The sequence below is a fragment of the Oryctolagus cuniculus genome, chromosome 17 (assembly GCF_051225735.1).
Source record: "Oryctolagus cuniculus isolate XC-2025 breed Fujian yellow rabbit chromosome 17, ASM5122573v1, whole genome shotgun sequence".
Classification (NCBI taxonomy): Eukaryota; Metazoa; Chordata; class Mammalia; order Lagomorpha; family Leporidae; genus Oryctolagus; species Oryctolagus cuniculus.
The window spans coordinates 54453001-54473516 of record NC_142883.1 but is presented as its reverse complement, the minus strand read 5'-3'; the positions used below and the strand labels follow the sequence as shown (position 1 = coordinate 54473516).

The following is a 20516-nucleotide window of genomic DNA, read 5'->3' as shown; positions in this document are numbered from 1 at the left end:
TAAACAATCATAAAACAATTAAGGAAGAAATATTTCCAGTCTTACCGAAACTTTTCCAGAGAACAATAACAAAAGTACATGCCTGTTTGTTTCATGTGGCTAGTATTATCTTGGTATCAAAGCAAAATAAGTCAATTTCATTTGTGAACATAAATTCAAAGAATTCTAAAAAAAAAAATTAGCAAACTGAATCTACCAGCACATATATAAGAAAGATAACCCATCCTAAGACAAGTTAAGGCTCATTCTAGGATTATGTTTGATTTAACATCTGAAAATCAATTCATGTTAATACATTATAGGAACAGATTAAACAAGAAAATATACATGATAATTTCAACAGAGGCAGGAAAAAATGCTTAATGAAATTCACCATGATTTTTAAAAATGCTTTCTCATAAACTGGGAATAAAGGGAACTTCCATACCAAGATCAAAGAGATGCTTGAAGAACCTCACAACAACGTCAGACTGAATGGGAAAATGTAGGAAGTTCTTCCTCTGAGATCAGAAATAAGAAAAACAGGTCAACGTGAATCATTCCTTATTTCCTTTTTTTCTTAAAACAATTATTTATTTGAAAGGCAGAGTTAGGCCGGCGCCGCGGCTCAATAGGCTAATCCTCCGCCTAGCGGCGCCGGCACACCGGGTTCTAGTCCCGGTCGGGGCGCCGCATTCTGTCCTGGTTGCCCCCCTTCCAGGCCAGCTCTCTGCTGTGGCCAGGGAGTGCAGTGGAGGATGGCCCAGGTCCTTGGGCCCTGCACCCCATGGGAGACCAGGAGAAGCACCTGGCTCCTGCCTTTGGATCAGCGCAGCGCGCCGGCCGCAGCGGCCATTGGAAAGTGAACCAACGGCAAAGGAAGACCTTTCTCTCTGTCTCTCACTGTCCACTCTGCCTGTTAAAAAAACAAACAAACAAACAAAAAAACAGGCACTGAAAGGCAGAGTTACGGGGCGGGGGGTGGGGAGAAAGAGACAGAGAGAGAGAGACAGAGAGAGAGAGTTATCTTGCATCCTCTGGTTCAGTCCCTAAATGACTGTAAAGGCAGGGAATGGTCAGGCAGAAGCCAGGAGCCTGGACCTCCACTGGGGTTTCCCACATGGGAGGCAGAGGCCCAAGTGCTTGAGCCATCCTCTGCTGCATTCCCAGGCAGGTTAGCAGAGAGTTGGGGCAGCTGGGACTTGAACCTGTGCTCATGTGGGATGCATGTGTCCCAGGCAGAAGCTTAACTCATTGCACCACAATGCTGGCCCCATCCTGACTCATTATTTCTGTGTAGCAAAGTATTACAAGTCCTACCCAAAACAGCAGGAAAAATGAAATAAAAATACAAGGATTCAGAAGGAAAGAACAAAATCATCATCACTTGCCGATTAAATACCTAAGATGTTCCTGAGAATCAACATCTGAAATGTTGGAATTACTAAATGGGCTTCACAAGGGAGCTGCTTTCAAAAATCAAAGTATTCTACGTGAAACTAGGTATGCTGGAACTGAAACAAGACATTAGTGGAGAAACTGGTGAAATCCAAACAAAGTCTAGAGTCTACTTGTTACTAATGTACCCAAATTAATGCCTGTGTTTTGATAAATGTCCCGTGGTTACAAGAGATGTTAACATTAGGGAAGACCATTGATGGCTCAAGTACTTGGGTTCCTGCCACCCGTGTGGGAGTCCTGGATTGAGTTCCGGGCTCCTGACAGGCATTTGGGGAGTGAATCAGTGAATGAGAGTGAGCTCTTGCTCTTAATTTCTCTCTCTATCCTCCCAATAAATAAAAAAATTAAACATAAAATATTAGGAAAGACTGAGGCTTTACAACTTTTCTGTAGATCTAGAATTGTTCCCAAGTAAAAAGTTTATTCATAAAAACTCTTACAAATTAAAATACTAACATAAGTTGCACTTGTATAAACTGGCACCAAAAAGTTTGAGAATGAGTTTATTTTTTAAGTATGCTGCTTTTAACTGAGTTTTTAAAAATCAAGTATCTGGGGCCAGTGCTGTAGCGTAGCAGGTTAAACCTCCACCTGGGGTGCCAGCAACCCATATGGGCGCCAGTTCTAGTCCTGGCTGCTCCACTTCCAATCCAGCTCTCTGCTATGGCCTGGGAAAGCAGTAGAAGATGACCCAAGTCCTTGGGCTCCTGCACTTGCCTGGGAGACCTGGAAGAAGCTCCTGGCTCCTGGCTTCAGATCAGTGCAGCTTCGGCTGTTGTGGTCAATTGGGGAGTGAATGAGCAGATGGAAGACCCCCCCCCTTTCTCTGTGCATGTATGTGTGTCTTTCCCCTTCTCTCTCTATAGTTCTGCCTTTCAAATAAATAAATGTCTTTTTAAAAAACTCATTGCAAAGCTTTACTAATCAAAATAGTATGGTGCTAACATAGTGGATTAGAATATACAGAAACCAGAAATAAATTGTCACATATGTGTTAATGATTTTCAGCAGGTTTCCAAGACTATTCAATGGGGGAAATGACGGTCTTTTAAACAAACAGTACTGAGAAAACTGAACATCCACCTGTACCTTTACCTTATACTATAGGAAAAAAATAACTCAAAATGTTAAAGATCTGAGCACAAGACCTAAAACTATAAAACTCTTAGAACACATGGACACATAGCTTCCTTACATTGTCAAAGCTTCATGACATTGAACCTGGCAATGATTTCTTGGATATCATGCCAAAGACCCAGAAATAGGAATAAAACTAGGTAAATTTGACAATATATAATCACAAAAGCTGTTGTGTATCGAAGAACACAAACAACAGAGTGACTCAATCACAGGATGAGAGAAAATATTAGCAAATCTTGAGGTCCATATCCAGACTGTATAACGAACTTCTACGACTGGACAGCCACAGCAACAAACCTGATTGTAAAAAGAGAAAAGGACTTGAATAGGTGGTTCTCCAAAGAAGATACACAAATGATCAACAAGCCCAGGAAAATACGTCCAATATCATTCATCATTAAAGAAATGTTGGGCTGGCGCCGCGGCTCAGTAGGCTAATCCTCCACCTAGCAGCCTCGGCACACCGGGCTCTAGTTCCGGTCGGGACGCCAGATTCTGTCCCAGTTGCCCCTCTTCCAGGCCAGCTCTCTGCTGTGGCCCAGGAGTGCAGTGGAGGATGGCCCAAGTCCTTGGGCCTTGCACCCCATGGGAGACCAGGAGAAGCACCTGGCTCCTGGCTTCGGATCAGCGCGGTGCATCTGTTGCAGCTGTGGCGGCCACTGGAGGGTGAACCAACGGCAAAGGAAGACCTTTCTCTCTGTCTCTCTCTCTCTCTCTCACTGTCCACTCTGCCTGTAAAAAAAAAAAAAAAAAAAAAAAAAAAAAGGTTGATTAAAAAAATATATTCCTGAGGATTGCAATTATTAAAAAAAAAGAAAACAAGAAGTGTTGGCCAGGATGTGAGAAAAATTGGAAGTCTTGTACACTGTTAATGGGACCATACAACGATACAGCTATTGTGGGAAAAGTGTGGCAGTTCCTCAAAAAAATAAAAATAGAATCACCATAGGATCCAGCAATTCCATTCCTGCAGATACACTCAAAACAAAAGCAAAATCCCCCAGATGAGCAAAGTGCTGTGTATGTATGTAACAAAATGTTATTCAGTCTCCAAAAAAAAGATATCTTGCAGTATGAGAGCATTATACTAAGTGAGACAAGGTCATAGGAAAGAAACAGCATCTTGTTCCACTTACATGAGGTGCTCTGTGTGGTTGAAATCATAGAGACAAAGAGTAGAATGTGTGGGAGGGAAAAAAAAGAGTGTGGGAGGGGAAAGCAAACGGTTGTTGAATGGGTGCAGAGTTTCAGTTTTACGCGATGACAACGGTTCTGCAGATGAATGGCGGTGATGCTTCCTTACACAGCAATGGGAATGTGCCTGATACGGATCTGCACACTTTAAAATGGCTGCGATGGCAAATGTTAGGTTATTTACCATATTTTTAAAAATTTAATTCTAGGCCGGAACTCTGGTACAGTGGGTTAAAGCCCTGGTCTGAAGCACTGGCATCCCATATGGGCGCCGGTTCTAGTCCCGGCTCTCCACTTCCGATCCAGCTCCCTTCTATGGATGGGAGAGCAGTAGAAGATGGCCCAAGTGCTTGGGCCCCTGCACCCACGTGGAAGACCTGGAAGACGCTCCTGGCTCCTGGCTTCGGATCGGCGCAGCTCCGGCCGTTGCAGCCATCTGGGGAGTGAACCAGCAGATGGAAGACCTCTCTCCGTGTCTCTACCTCTCTCTGTATCTCTGTCTTTCACATAAATAAAAAAATAAATCTTTGAAAAAAAAAAAAAAAGATTGCTTCAAAAGGCAAGGAGGAAGCTTCTCAGTGAAAAGGCTGAGTCCCAGCACAACAGATACCAGATACAGGCAGAGGGACAGAACTGAGCTTCGGATGGCGAGCGTGCCAGGAAAGCTGGCAACTTCGATGCACCTGCAGAACCCAAACTGGCATTTGTCAACAGGATCAGAGGGACCAACGGCGTGAGCCCCAAAGTCCAAAAAGTGCTTCTTGGCCTTCACCAGATTTTTTTTAAGGAAATTTATTTATTTATTTATTTATTTATTTATTTTATTTATTTTTTTTTTTTTACAGGCAGAGTGGACAGTGAGAGAGAGAGACAGAGAGAGAAAGGTCTTCCTTTGCCATTGGTTCACCCTCCAATGGCCGCCACGGCTGCAACAGATGCACCGCGCTGATCCGAAGCCAGGAGCCAGGTGCTTCTCCTGGTCTCCCATGGGGTGCAGGGCCCAAGCACTTGGGCCATCCTCCACTGCACTCCTGGGCCACAGCAGAGAGCTGGCCTGGAAGAGGGGCAACCGGGACAGAATCCGGCGCCCTGACCGGGACTAGAACCCGGTGTGCCGGTGCTGCACGGCGCTGGCCCTTCACCAAAGCTTAAGCAGCACCTGTGTTAAGCTCAGCAAGGCCTTGATTGGCATGCTGAGGATTGTGGTACTGCATGTGGCATGGGGGCCCCTCAGTAAGTGAGCTGATTTGCACGTGTAGCTATGGCCAAATCAATAAGAAGCGAATTGCCTGGGCTGCTTGCCCATTCTCTTGGTAAATGTGCATATCATCCACATGGAAGATCTGATTCATGAGATCCGTTCTATTGGAACACACTTCAAGGAGGAAAATAACTTCCTGTGGTCTTCAAATGATCTTGTCCACAAGGTGGGATGAAGAAAAGACCACTCGTTTAGCCGGCGCCATGGCTCTCTAGGCTAATCCTCCGCCTGCAGCGCCAGCACCCCATGTTCTAGTCCCGGTTGGGGCACCGGTTCTGTCCCAGTTGCTCCTCTTCCAGGCCAGCTCTCTGCTGTGGCCCAGGAAGGCAGTGGAGGATGGCCCAAGTGCTTGGGCCCTGCACCCCATGGGAGACCAGGAGGAAACACCTGGCTCCTGGCTTCGGATTGGCGCAGCGTGCCGGCCATAGCGGCCATTTGGGGGGTGAACCAACGGAAGGAAGACCTTTTTCTCTCTCTCTCTCTGTCTAACTCTGCCTGTCAGAAAAGAGAAAAAGAAAAGAAAAGACCACTTGTTTTGCAGAGGGTGGAGACGCTGGCCTTAGGGAAGATCAGATCAACAGGCTTATTTATTTATTTTTTCTGACAGGCAGAGTGGACAGTGAGAGAGAGACAGAGAGAAACGTCTTCCTTTGCCGTTGGTTCACCCTCCAATGGCCACCGCAGCCGGCGCACCACGCTGATCCGATGGCAGGAGCCAGGTACTTATCCTGTTCTCCCATGGGGTGCAGGGCCCAAGTACTTGGACCATCCTCCACTGCACTCCTGGGCCACAGCAGAGAGCTGGCCTGGAAGAGGGGCAACCGGGACAGAATCCGGCGCCCCGACCGGGACTAGAACCCGGTGTGCCGGCGCTGCAAGGCGGAGGATTAGCCTAGTGAGCCACGGCGCCGGCCCAACAGGCTTATTAGAAGCATGAATTCAGGTGTCTACCTTAGCAGTCTTGTAGTCTGGCAGATGCAAAGCAGCAACTGCCCTCAGATGGAAACGCACTGTTGTACTGGTGACATTTGTTAGCTTGCCTCCCCTCCTCTTAACTATTGTGACAATTCTTGGTGTGTGACAAAATTAAACTAAACCAACAGCCCTCACATGCACAACCAGGGTCAGTCTGTATTGTGTGAAACACTTTCACCAGTTGTCTTTTTTTTTTATTTATGAAAAAAAGAAATCTTATGTTTCACCTTTGAATTGTGCTAGGAGTCAGAACAGGCTGCTGTTCTACGAAAACCTGTCTCACAGGCCTTTGTACATAATTTGTAGGTAGTTCAGAAGAATTCCACTTAGCAATAAATAAACTTAGTTGCTGAAATTCCATGTCTCCGGCTTTGGCTTCCTGTACGTGATGGTATAAATGTGTTGTGTTCCTTTTCCGTTCCATTTTTGCTCTTCTTTGGCATCATTTGCCCCTATTTAGGTGAGTTATTAGTAATTCCACAGCATATTATGAATTTTGTGGGGGGAGAATAAAGTGTGTGCCCACAGATGCAAGTTCTTTTTTATTTATTTGAGAGGTAGAGTTACACACAGTGAGAAGGAGAGACAGAGAGAAAGGTCTTCCTTCTGTTGGCTCACTCCTCAAATGGCTGCAACAGCCAGAGCTGTGCCGATCCGAAGCCAGGAGCCAGGAGCTTCTTCCTGGTCTCCCATGCGGGTGCAGGGGCCCAAGCACTTGGGCCATCTTCTACTGCTTTCCCAGGCCATAGCAGAGAGCCGGATAGGAAGAGGAGCAGCCGAGACTAGAACCAATGCCTATATGGGATGCCGGCACAGGATTAACCCACTGCACCACGGCGCCAGCCTCCGGATATAAGTTCTTTTGGAGTATCTTAGACACTCGTAGGGCAACTACTGAGCAAAAAACTGGAACCAGAAAGTTCTGGTATTTTATAAATAGCATTCCAGTATATTGTTCATGTACCACCTCACCTAGACTACTTAACTGGGAATTCTGAAGTGTAGAGTATAACGTGATGTACATATAAAGAAAGCAGTATTTCCTGTGGTCCACCGCTGAGTGCCATGGCTCATTTGCAGTGTGAAATAGAGTCCTCATTACATTGTTCACTGGTTTTTAATATTAGGAAATTGCCAGACAAATATATTTAGGAATGTCTTTACATGTCTTTATTCCTGGTCTTTGAAACCGGTTCTCTGGATTGGTGAGTTCCTTTAGGGTCAGTGAACTCTGGAGAGAAATTAAGAAGAAACTTCTTTATAAAGTCATGTCGCACAAGCTTATGAGTGTGCCTGTGTTTTGTTAGAAATGTATTGATGAGGTCAGCACTGTGGCGTAGCAGGTAAAGCTGCCGCTTGCAGTGTCGGCATCCCATATGGGCACCGGTTCGAGTCCTAGCAGCTCCACTCCTGATCTGGCTCTCTGTTATAACCTGGGAAGCAGTAGAAGATGGCCCAACTCCTTGGGCCCCTGTACCTGCATGGGAGACCCAGAAGAAGCTCCTGGCTCCTGGCTTTGAATCAGCTCAGCTCCAGCTATTGCAGCCATTTGGGGAGTGAACCAGTGGATGAAAGACCTCTCTCCCTCTCTCTGCCTCTGCCCCTCTATAACTCTGCCTTTCAAATAATTTTTTAAAAAAATGCATTGCCTTAGTGCATGGTTGGATCCATGTACCTGAATCTCTAAGTGGGAAAAAAAAGTCAATTGACATGATCAAAATGTGGACAAGACAAGCAAGAGAGGGTGAGTGTGTTATTTAGCAGGTAAAGGTAGCTAAACAAGAGGACACCCCCCCAAAAAAAAGAAGCAGCAAAAGTGCAAACAAGATTCCTCCCCACCTACAGAGAAAAATCAATTTTAAACCATAAAGAAGCAGAAGCCATAAATACGTGACTGGGAGTGCTGTATTCATGGACATGCTCATAGCTGCTCCATGGGGGGAGAAGAGGGTCTCAGCTTCAGGGTGGAACCAAGCCCCGACAGGTGCTGCACCTGTCTCTGTCCCGTCTTCATCCCAGGACTTCAGCCACATTTCAGGAATGCCCTCTGGCCTCCCGCCAACTCAATAGCTCTTCAAGACCCCCCTGAGTTGTTAGCTCCTCTGAGAGGGCCCCTCAAGGCCCCCTTCTGCCGCTCCTACCCCCTGTCCCAGACTCGTCTGTCTTAGAGCTCACCACACTCTTGGCAGTTCAGGGTACTTCACATCCACCAGGCTATCCCCCGAGGCTAAGGCCGTGGGCCATGGGTGCCTCCCAGGTCCTGAAAATAGGAGCCACATAAGGCAGTGGCAGGAATGCAAGGTGCTTGGTTTTCTAAGACAAAAATGAAGATACCACAGTCATGATGGGTTCATTTTGTAGAAAGTTTCACAAAAATCTAGCATAATACCTGGCATAAAATGGTCTCAAAGAAATTTGATCTCCTTATTCCTCAATGCAGCCATTTTTTTCTTCTTATGGTGGGGCACCTTTGTGAATCCAATGAAAGCTGTGGACACTTTCCCCATCAGCATGTGTGTGTATATAAGCAAACACGCACACACGACTGTTTGCATGTGATTATTTTAGATTATAAAGATGAATGATTTTAATACCATTGGTTGAACTCTTTAATTAATACACAATTACTCTTAGTTACTTAAAATTAACTGAAAGTGATCTCTGTTAAATATAAGATTGGGAATAAGACAGGGAGGAGATATACAGTTCGGCACATGCTCACTCTGACTTACCGCCAATGGTAGAGCTAGAAATGTGCCAGGGAATTCCAATTCAACCCCATCAAGGAGGCATGTACCAATGCCATCTCACTTGTTAAAGTGATCAGTTTAAGTACATAATTGATCAAAAAGATAGGCTAAGTGTCAAAGAGATTACACAAATAAGACCAGTGTCTGCAAATAATGAAGGATAGAATTAAAAGGGAGAGAATGATCCTACAGGGGAAGCAGGATACACAGCAGACTCATAGAATGGCAAATACCCTAAACAGCACTCTGGCCTCAGAATCAGCCCTTTAAGGCATTTGGATCTGGCTAAAAGGTCCATGAGAGTTTCATAGGCTTGGAAAGCCAAGACACTGTGGCAAAAATGACCTACATGAAAGATCTCAGTGAATGAGATCTCAGAGGAAAGAATGGGCCATCGGAGATGGAGGTACCTTTCTGTGAAGGGAGGAAGGAACCTCCACTATGATATGGCCTTGTCTAAATAAGATCAGAATTGGTGAACTGAATAGGCTTCCATAGCCTTGGCAGCTCATGACAAGAGCCTCAGGTGATTACTGACATCATAAATAAGAGTGTCAATTGTTAAATCAACAACGGGACTCACTGTGCACCTGCTCCCCATGTAGGATCTCTGTCCTTAATGTGTTGTACTATGAGAATTAACAGTAAAACTACTACTCGAATAGTATTCTATAAGTTGTGTGGCTGTGTGGGTGCAGTCTGGTGAAATCTTTACTTAGTATATACTAAGTTGATCTTCTGTATATAAAGATAATTGAAAATGAATCTTGATGAAGAATGGGATGGGAGAGGGAGTGGGAGATGGGATGGTTGCGGGTGGGAGGGAGGTTATGGGGGGAAAAGCTGCAACAATGCAAAAGTTGCACTTTGTAAATTTATATTTATTAAATAAAAAAATCAAAAAAAAATGAATAAATAAATAATCCTAGAAATCCAAAACAAGAGCATGGCTCCAGATGCCTCCAGCCTCACTTTCCATCGTTAGGTGGCAGAAGGCAAGACCAGGCCAGACCAGTGGGGACAGTGTAGCAGCACAGAAGTCCCCCTGGGGACTGGCTGCTCTGTCATCAGAGAGGGCCTGGACACACCACGTACCCACCTGCTGCTGTCTGTGCGCTCTCTCTTGAGCCAGACCCAGGGGAACCAGGGGCCCCAACAAGGCTTGAATTAGCCCCAGGCACCCGCCCAGCTCTTCAGTGTTAGGAGAAAGGAGTGCAGGCGATAGGGCAGCAGAGAGAACCGTCCACAGGAATTGGAATTCCTATCTGGTGCCAGGAACACACTGGGAATTCCCAGAATATTTCCTTTTGTTTTTTCCTCTTTGACATCTGTGCCCTTCCCCAAACCCCTGGCATCTAACAAAAGTTGCCAAAATGCTGTTTTTTAAATGGGATGCAAATCTTCTAAAGCCACTGCTCTCCTCCCTTCCCCTTCCCCGGGGTGGGGGCGGGGGGCGCTCAGCAGCAGAGAAAGAACAGACAGGGAAGGCTGCCCAAGCCATGCAGCAACTGGAAGGCAGCTTGTCTTGGCGGGTGGGCTCCGCTACAACGACAAAGTACAAACTGCACAGCTGATGTAGGTAGGTCACCCAACCAGTGTCACCAACCACTAGCATTTCCAGGCGAGAGTACGGAAATGGGTGAGTTTATTCCCAGGGAGGCCCCTGGCCATTCCTAGGTAGAGACTACAGCTTGTTCTAATTGCCTTTACTCACCACCACCTAGGACAAAGGGAGAAGGAAACTGACTCCCAGAGGCCCTAGGCTTCCTTTTCAGACTTCATCCGACGTTGAAAGATTTGGATCTGCTTTGAAACGAAGCGGTACAGGGAGATGGAATTCAAGAGGTCTGAAAAAGTCATGGGAGAGAGGCCGGCACTGTGGTGCAACAGGTTAAATCTACCGCCTGCAGTGCCGGTGGCGGTTCAAGTCCCAGCTGCTCTACTTCCAATCCAGCTCTCTGCTGTGGCCTGGGGAAGCAGTGGAAGATGGCCCAAGCCCTTGGGCCCCTGCACCTGTGTGGGAGACCTGGGGGAAGCTCCTGGCTCCTGGCTTCAGATGGGTGCAGCTCTGACCATTGCAGCCATCTGGGGAGTGAACCAGCGCATGGAAAACTCTCTCTTTCTCTCTCTCTCTCTCAGAAATAAATAAAAATTTAAAAAGGAAACAGGTTAAAAGTTTCCCACACAGTATGTTGGGCATTGCATCACTGCAGGTTAAGCTGCCACTTGGAACACCTGTCTCCCATCTCAAAGTGCTTGCTCAAGTCCCTGCCACTCCACGCTTCTGATCCAGCTTCCTATGAACGCCTCTGAGAGGCAGCAGATAATGGCCCATGTACTCTTGTGGGAGACCTGGATGGAGTTCCTGGCTCCTGCCTGTGGCCTGGCCCGGTCCCAGCTGTTACAGGCAGTTTGCTGAGTGAACCAGCAAAGGGAACATCTCTGGGTCTCCCTTTCTCTCTCTTTCTCTCTGTTACTCAGTCTTATAAATACATAAATAAATCTTGTTTTTAAAAAAGTTGCCCAGGCTGTAGACATGAAGGAGGCCTGGATTTGACCCTGGTGGGAGGTGATGGAGGCTGGGCGGGGGCTCCAGAGCACCCCCACTGTATGGCTTCCCTATTGGCAGGGATGGCAAGGAAGGCAAAATGTCCCAGCCTCTCACAGTGTCCTTGGTCACCCTCCAGAGTCCACTGCAGCTAGACCATAGAGCCCACACAGCCTTTGGAGCCACGAGGGGCTGTCTCTGGGGGCAGCTGCGGTCCAGGGTTCACTGGTTCTCTCACCATACGCTCTGGGAGCGGACTCTCAGGGCTGCAGCAAGCCCCCTGTCCCCCACTCCCCACCCCTACTCTCCCCTGTCACACCTGCATCCCTACCTTGTGGGCTCAGGGGGTTCACAGCAGGGGCTCCAAGCCCAGCAGCTGGTCTGGTGGGCAACACTGGCTTAAAATGTCAGGCACTCCTAGTCCCAGGCATGTCCCTCGGCAGGGGCGGGGGGAGCAGTTCCAGCTCCTCCACTGGGTTCAGAGTAGATACTGACTATGTAGTTAGTAGACACTGACCATTTGGGGGTGAGGCGTGCCCCATCTCTCCTCCATCACACACACACACAAACACACACACACACAGTGCCTGTTTCCTGCAGGCCACAATGGCTTTCCTTATCTGCCAGAAGAACAAAGGGTCTGTAAGCCTCCTCGCCAGCTATTTCCAGGCCCTCGAGAAGCCCGAGAGGCCCTTTCATTCCGCGGGCTCCTCTTTGGGCCCTGCCCGCGGAGGCTTCTCTGAGCACCTCCTGGCGCACCCCTGCTCCCCTGCAGCTCAGCTCGCACTTGCGCTCCTCACACCCCCCTGGTGCCTTCTGCTTTGCTCTCCCCTCTTTGGCGGTTTCCTTTCATGGAGGAAGATTGATCTCTGCCCAGCGGGTTGTGTGAAGCTTCCCGGTAGGAGCCTTTCATCTTCAGCCTGCCTTCACAGTGTTTTAGCAGGAGCACTGGGTGGGAAGACCCAGTCCCTGCTCCCTCTGCAGACCAGCAAAGTTCCTTCCGGATGCATCGGGCGTGCCCAGTCGCGGCAAACCCCAGTCCCTCCATTGATCAGCCTTGTGGTTGCCTCTGCCCTCTGCTACGGTTTGGATGTAAGTCTGTGTTCCAGAGGTCCATGTGCTAGAAGCTGGGTCCCCTGTGGGAGGCTGTTGAGGTGGTGGGGCCTTTAAGAGATGCTAATTAGTCGCTAAGAGGGATTAATGCTTTTCTTAAAGGCCTGAGTTCTCACAGCACTGGAATAATTACCAGGAGAGTGAGTTGTTACAGAGCAAGTTAGACTTCCCCAGCTCGCTCGCTCTCTCTCTCTCTCTCTCTCCCTTTCTCTCTCTCTCTCTCCCTTTCTCTCAAGCACACACACTTCTTGATGCACCTGCCTCTCCACCCTATTGTGAGGCAGCCAAGGGGTCCTTACCAGACATGATGCCATGCTGTTTGGATATTCCAGCTACCAGACTCATGAACCAAAGAAACCTCTTTTATTTCTAAGTTACCCAACCTGTAGTACTGTGTTATTAGCAACAGAACAGAGACTAAGTGTGTCCCTCTCTGGTTCCAGATCGCCAGCTCTGGCAGGACAGAGCCTTTCCTGTGATGTTCAGCACTACAGCCCTAAGCCCTGGAACAGCACCAAGCACACCGTTAACAGCTCAGTAAATATTTGCAGAATGTGTCAGGTGCTCATCTGTGAAATGGAATCATCAATAATACCTACTTCTGGGTTACTGAGGACAGCAAATGAGTCCATCCATGTAAAGGATCTAGGACCATGTCCGGCATGATGCAAATTTGCAGTAAACGCTAATTATGTGGAGTAGGGGGTAAAATCCCTGTGACATCGGCATCCCATATGGGCAGTGGTTCGAGTCCCGGATGCTCCACTTCCAATCCAGCTCTCTGCTAATGCACCTGGGAAAGCAGCAAAAGACGGTCCAAGTCCTTGGGTCCCTGCACCCACATGGGAGACCTGGAATAAGCTCCTGGCTCCTGGCTTCGGATCGGCCCAGCTCCGGCTGTTTTAGCCATTTGGGAGTGAACCAGCAGATGGAAGACCTACCCCCTCCCAACTCAGCCTTTCCTATAAATACTAAATCTTTTTTAATGTTAATTACAACCACCATTATTCACTTTACAAACCCTTGTGTACTAGGGACTAAAAGATGGGAAGGACACCACGCTAGCATGTGGGGCAGCAGGAGAAGCTGCTGCAGTGGGGCAGGACTAGGAGGCTGAAGACCCTGGGGTCAGAGCAGCTCTGCCTACCTGGAGGAATCGGGAAAGGACACTGCTTGGTTCTGAGGGCTGAGCAGGAGGTGATCGGGTGAGAAATGCGAGAGGACATTCCCGGCACACAGCTCAGGAACACAAAAGGAGGCGGAGGTGCAGCGAGGAGGGTCGTCTCCAACCCGGCTTTTATTTTATGTTTTAAGATTTATTTATGTATTTGAAAGTCAGAGTTACGGCCGGCGCAGTGGCTCAACAGGCTAATCCTCTGCCTAGAGGTGCCGGCACACTGGGTTCTAGTCCCAGTCGGGGCGCTGATTCTGTCCTGGTTGCCCCTCTTCCAGGCCAGCTCTCTGCTGTGGCCCAGGAGTGCAGTGGAGGATGGCCCAAGTGCTTGGGCCCTGCACCCGCATGGGAGACCAGAAGAAGCACCTGGCTCCTGCCTTCGGATCAGTGCGATGCGCCGGCCGCAGTGCGCTGGCCGCGGCGGCCATTGGAGGGTGAACCAACGGCAAAAGGAAGACCTTTCTCTCTGTCTCTCTCTCTCACTGTCCACTCCGCCTGTTTAAAAAAAAAGTCAGAGTTACACAGAGAGAGAGAAAGAGAGGTCTTTCATCTGATGGTTCACTCCTCAATTGACCACAACAGCCGGAGCTGCCCTGATCTGAAGCCAGGAGCCAGGAGCTTCCCCCAGGTCTCCCACGGGAGTGCAGGGACTCAAGGACTTGGGCCATCTTCCACTGCTTTCCCAGGCCATAGCAGAGAGCTGGATTGGAAGTGGAGCAGCCAGATCTTGAACCTGTGCCCATATGGGATGCTGGCACTGCAGGACAGGGCATTAACCTGCTGCGCCACAGCGCTGGCCCCCCAACCAGACTTTTAAAGACTAAGTCCAGGACACTTGGTGTAAAATGAAAGAAGCTGTCCCCACGGGCAATTTAGGACTCTGTTCTCAAAACATCCTTAAAAGAGGCTCTTGTTTCCCTGAACTAACCCCAAGACCCAGTAGAATGGCCTCTTTTCAAAAGCATGGCTAGAAAGCAACAAGGTAGCAGTTACTTTTTCTGAACCTTTTCTCCAACAGTAGTGATTCTGCAATATTTTTAAGGTATAGATTGACGGGACAGAGTTTAAGATTGTGACCCAAAGAAACTTACAGGAGGGGTTGGCGCTGTAGCATAGCATGTAAAGCCACCGCCTGCAGTGCCAGCATCCCATATGGGTGCCAGTTCAAGTCCTGGCTGCTCCACTTCTGACACTCCAGCTCTCTGCTATGGCCTGGGAAAGCAGTAGAAGATGGCCCAAGTCCTTGGGCCCTTGCACCTACATGGGAGACCTGGAAGAAGCTCCTGGCTCCTGGCTTTGGATCGGCGCAGCTCCGGCTGTTGTGGCCATCTTGGGAGTGAACCAGGGGATGGAAGACATCTCTCTCTCTCTCTCTCTCTCTCTCTGCCTCTACCCCTGTAACTCCGCCTTTCAAATAAATTAATTAATTAAAAAAAAACTTACAGGAAGCTGAATGAGGCCCACAATCAAAGATCATAAACTTTGCAATTTTTAATTTGCCAAAGTCTTTGCGTTTCAAACTAGCAACAGCCTCTTGAGACAAAGTCACAATAATCCATTCACTCAGCAAACATTCAATGAGCTACTATGTGCTAGGCTCTCCTATGGGTTTTGGGAATAAAACACTGGGCAGGACAACCAAGAATAGCTTTGATGAGTTTGAGTCCAGAAGCAGATTATGTTTAACTGGCTACTAATTCAGGTATATGTGGGGTTTTGCCATAGCAAATGTCTTAGATCCCTAAGAAGGGGTTTAATTCATTAAAACTCAAGCCAATAGGTATTTAGGGTAGGAGACATTGGGAAAACTTAAGCAGGAAGATGGCAAGCTGAATCCTTCCATCAACCAATTCCCCCCACTTCTGGCTTCCCAAACCCTTGGTTAAGATCTATGCTTTCACCTTCCTGTCCTTCACTAGCATCCTTTGGCCAAGCACCGATAGGTCATACTGGTTCGGAATGTGTTTGGCTGCAAGAATCAGAGAACTCAACAACAAAGCTTTTGATGATGCAGGCATACTGGGTTCAGGATTTGCCCAGCAGCTCAGCTATGTCACCCCAGCACTTTTTACCCTTCTATGTGTCCATTGTTAGTGTGCTGGCTTTTCTTCCACGTGCTTATAGCACCCTGGTGCCAGGATGACAGCCACAGTCCTGGACATCACTTCTGCATTCAAGATGGGGAAGAAGAGGAAAAGGTAGCAACTCATTCATCTCTAGATAGAAAATTTCCCAGAAGTCCCAAACAGACTACTTCTTTTTATTGACCCAGGTCAACTCGTAGCACCACATCCAGCTCAAGGAAGATGGGGAAATTCTTATTTGGGTTTCCAGCTTCTGTGATTGGAGGTAAAAAGAGACAGAAAGAGGGTCAGGAATACCTGTGTTGGAAAACAACAGTGTCCAGAAGAGTCCCCACAGACAAAACCACAAGACATCAGGCTGAAGGTTGCTCAAGCCATCTTAAGTTGGGAAATTTAAGAGAGAGAGAGAAAGAAATAGCAAATTTCAGGCTGTATCTCCAAACATTTGTGTTAGGCCAGAGCCAGCCCCATCCTTGGAAAAACCCTATACTGAAAAGCCCCCTGTTGCAGGGAAAGCTACTATGTTCAAATTCATGGCTCCCAGTTCCACCACACAGCCTAAAATTCAGACCCAGGAGCCCAGAGTGTGCATTGTATTGTGGAGTAAAGCAGAAATGGGGGAGGGGTATCATGTCAATCACATGGCTTCATTAGCTGTTAGAGATTAAAATCTAGAGAAGGGGCGGTTGCTTTTTCATGTCAATCACCTAAGGCCCTCAGTGCAGGGCATGATTCTGCCAGGAATAAGGATGAGGCTGTGGATCTTTTTCCCTAATAGGTTGAATTGTATCCTTCACCCAAGTTACATAAACACTTGCTCCCTCCATTCTTATGAGTCAAAGTGCCTCATCTATGCCAACTCATGAGGCTTTGGGCTCCCACACATGGGAAGTTGGAAAGTGACAATCTAGTCAAAACAGAAGTTTGGCATCACACAGTAAAAAGGAAAATAAAAAGTACAAACTCAGTTTTGTGTGTGTCTCTGCACATGTTTCTATGGAAAAATACACCCACGCACGGTGTCAAAAGGCCACCCTGGCTTGATTACACCCTAAGCCCAGGCCTGTCCCTTGTAGCTCTGACCACATTCAAAATGTTTTAATTCAGCAAATGATTTTGGATTTGCACAATGCTTTTCTTTCATCTGGACAAATGAAGCCAAGATGTTCTGGGAAGAGAATACGATTCATCATCATCCTGCTTGTGCTTAGAGAGAATCTTGATAAAATGAGCCCCAGCCTCTGAAACCTGTGGACTTCCCCATCTATTCATCTATCCATCTGCTCGTCCACCTATCTAACTGTATCCCTGCTCATCCATCCATCCGTATATTCATCCATGCATCTGTTCCCACCCATCTATCCATCCATATCCACCCATCCATCTGTCCATCGACTTATCCATGCATCCATTTGTCCATCATCCATCCACGCAACAAATGCCCATTAATTTCCCTGGGACTTTCACCATCACTCCTTCCTCCTTGCTTGGCAGACACGTATATATGCTCTGCTAAGCCTTTACTTTTCACATGGAATTCCTCTCTTGCCATCTGCACTTTGAGAAATCCCACTGATCCTTAACATCCAGGTTAAACTCCTGTTTGAAAGACCCTTCATGCACTTCCACTAAAGAGAAAGCAGTGTTATCATCCGTCTTAATGCTTATGGCACTTATGTTTCGCATTCCTCTCTTATTATGTAATAAATTGCTGCCTTCAGCCTCTCCTCACTGGCATATTGCATTGCTCTTGTCTCTTGTGATTGAAACGTTCTGCATTATTTCTTAACTCTTTAAGTAAACTGTAAACTCTAGGAGAAGAAAGGTTTTTGCTTCTTTGCAACCTGCCTCCACAGCTGGCCTCTTGTCTGATGGTATGCAAATTGCAGGCACTCAACAAACATACACATATGTTGATTGGATGTGCTAATTCTTCATCTGCAAAGTGGGGACAATATTGGTGTTATAGGAATATTGTGAGGATTAATTGAGATGGTATATATTAAAGATCTCTAGAAACTGCAAATCCCAAAGACATTGTATTTACGAGAACGCTGCTTTATTTTTAATAAAAATGAAGAACAGTTAATAACCATATTCTAGGCTATCTACCTCTGAATGAACGATATATTTGATAAGCACTTTCAAGAATCATTAGGTCCTGTCCCAGGCAGTGGAGCTACAAAGGGGGATGAGACACACTCCCTGTTAAGGAGCTCATGTTCTAGCAAAGAAACGTAAGCACCTCTGATTGTACATGAGGCTGCAGAAAGCCCCACGGCACAGACACAAAGTGCTCAGACACGTAAGGGACTTTTTCATCCTGCCTCAGGGATTAGGAAAGAATTCACCAAAGGATTGTCACTTGAGCTGAACTGGAAAAATGAGTCAAGTACAGTTGATGGAGGAAAAAAGAAAGGAACCTTCCAGGAAGGAAGCAGTATAGAAGGGCTAGGTGTGTTTGGGTAAATGGACGCAGGGTTGTCTGGTGGCAACCTCGGGTACCAGGGAAAAGGAGTAGAAGGCGGACGCTGAGGATCAGGGACTGATGCATGAGCCGTGAGCCCTTCAGGGGACTTGTGAATCATATCAAGGAATTTGAACTTGATTCTAGACAATGCAAAACCACAGAGAAGGAAAATGATTAGATTTGTGTGTGAGCCAACTGGCTATCAGTGGCAATACTTTCCACCACAAATAATGGAAACTCAATTAAAACTGACTTAAACAATAAGCCCATATATTATCTCACCTAATTGGAAGTTCAGGGGGCAGTCAGGCTGTAGGCTCAGCATAATGAGCCCTTCAGAAACCCGTGCTCTTTCTGTGTCTGCACTCTGCAAACACTTGTTATCGGATTTATTCTTAGGTAGGTGCAAAATAGTAGTTCCAGTAACAGATCCAGGCACAAGCAAATTCCAAAGCATCCCCCAGGAGACTACGCCTTTCATATCTCACTGGGTTACATAACCCTCTGACAAGACAGAGGTGTTTGCATCACCAGGCTCAAGGAAGAGACTGGGGCCAAGGGGGACCAGCTGAAAAGATATTGCAGATGACTGGAATAAAGTAATAAGACCTGGACCAGAGATGTGGCTGTGGGCACAAGGGAGGAGGAGAAATTCAAGACACATCTTGCAAGTCAAAAAGAACTTGGCAACTCATCACACATGGAGGAGAAGCCGGGAGTTGAGAATGTTCCAAGCTTCCAGTCTGAGATGACAAGTGATTAATGTCCTATTGCCAGAGTCGGGCATCTGGGTGGTCGCTTGGCATGCACCCCCTGAGGCCTGTTGCACAAAGACAGACAGCATGAGAAAGAGGATTCACCCAGCATCTCTTTCTCGAAGGGTCAGCACAGTGTATTTACTGATGGGTGAAGTCTAGTGGCATGCAACTGGCTTTGCACTACTTACGAGCTGAGAACCTGGGGGTCCACTGGATTTCCTCACTTGTGGAATGGATTTGCTAATGCCTACTTCATGAGCTGTTGTGTCAAGGGCTAGACACAGTGCCTGGCATAGAAGAGGCACCGTGGAATAACAAACAAGGAAACCAGGGCTGAAAGTGTAGTCCGGCCACTTACTCGATGTGTGATCTCAATGTGGTTAGTTCAACTCCCTGCATCTCGGAAATGCCTGTTTATGGGCCAAGCAGACAGAACTGGGTTAGAAGACTATGTCACATGCTTTCTGACTACCCAAAGGAGGGAGAGGCAGAATCTTCCTCTGGACTGGTCAAGCATACTGGGTGCTCCTCTCCGTCTCCTTGGAAGCTGAGGCACGGCCAGGTGACCCACACTCAGGCAATCAGATGTACAGGCTCCAGGGCTTTGAGTGAATGGGAGAAGGGGACCTGGAGCGAGGAAAGAGGAATGGAGTGATGTTGGGGATCACAGTCATAGGCTGTTTGGGGGGCCAGAGTGGCAGCGGGCCAGCCTCAGCGTCCAGGCCAGAGGGAGCGGCAGCGCATGCTGTGGCCTCTAGGCTGCAGCAGTGCTGACGGTAGCTGAATCTGTTCTGTGGCATGTTTTTTTGCTGTTCTCCAACTGCAAAGCACCGTTTTGTTCCTGCCCTATTTGCTCTGTGTTGGTTATCTAACGTTTCTGAGAAATCAAAGATTTATCCAAATCTTCTGAAAAGTAGGGATATTTCTGCTTACACCAGCTTCGGTAATTTTCTGAGCTTAAAATTAGGAATCCTGACTGCTCAAGTGGCTAACATAATGCCCAGCATGTGGTGGGAATTTAATGTTGGTTCCTTTTCCCCGTTGGGTCCTGGTTCTCAGTTTCTTTTCTTCCCTTCGTGTTTTAACTGCTCAGTGGTCTGATCAGTGGAAGGGAAACCTGTCCCTGATCACTCCCTTCCACAATCACTCACTCACTACTTTAGTGAAATAGCATTCCACAGACTCATCCATCCCGGGTGATGGGAGTGAGCCCCAGAACAATTTAGTTTTGAGGACCAAGCATACATCTGCTCACTGAACCCCAAAACATGATAGGGTACACAACTCTGAGGGCTTAGAAGCACACACTGGGGAGACTAAGAAACAAAAAGACTCATTTACATGGCACTGATGTTTTATATTTCTTAAACTGGGTCCTGACCACTTTAAGTCCCCAGAGGAGGTATAAGGTTCATGTGGGACAGGTGTTTGGCACAGAGCTTAAGAGACCACTTGGGATGCTCATATCCCATACCAGAGTACCTGGATTTGAGTTCCTGCTCCACCTCTAATACACACCCGGGAAGCAGCAGGTGATGGCCCAAGTACTTGAGTTCCTGCCACCCATGTGAGAGACCCAGATTGGGTTCTCAGCTCCCAGCTTTAGCCT

General features: G+C 47.4%; 1 long non-coding RNA gene across 1 annotated transcript in view; it reads right to left on the bottom strand.

Annotated features, from left to right (window-relative positions):
• Nucleotides 1-2520: 2520 nt before the first annotated feature.
• Nucleotides 2521-20516, bottom strand: part of LOC127484348 (uncharacterized) — a 62688-nt gene continuing 44692 nt past the window's right edge. Inside the window, exons 2-3 of the long non-coding RNA XR_016224291.1 lie at nucleotides 8186-8323; nucleotides 2521-3312 (exon numbers count right to left, since the gene is read on the bottom strand). This is a non-coding gene — a long non-coding RNA (uncharacterized LOC127484348). The remainder of the gene's footprint in view (nucleotides 3313-8185; nucleotides 8324-20516) is intronic.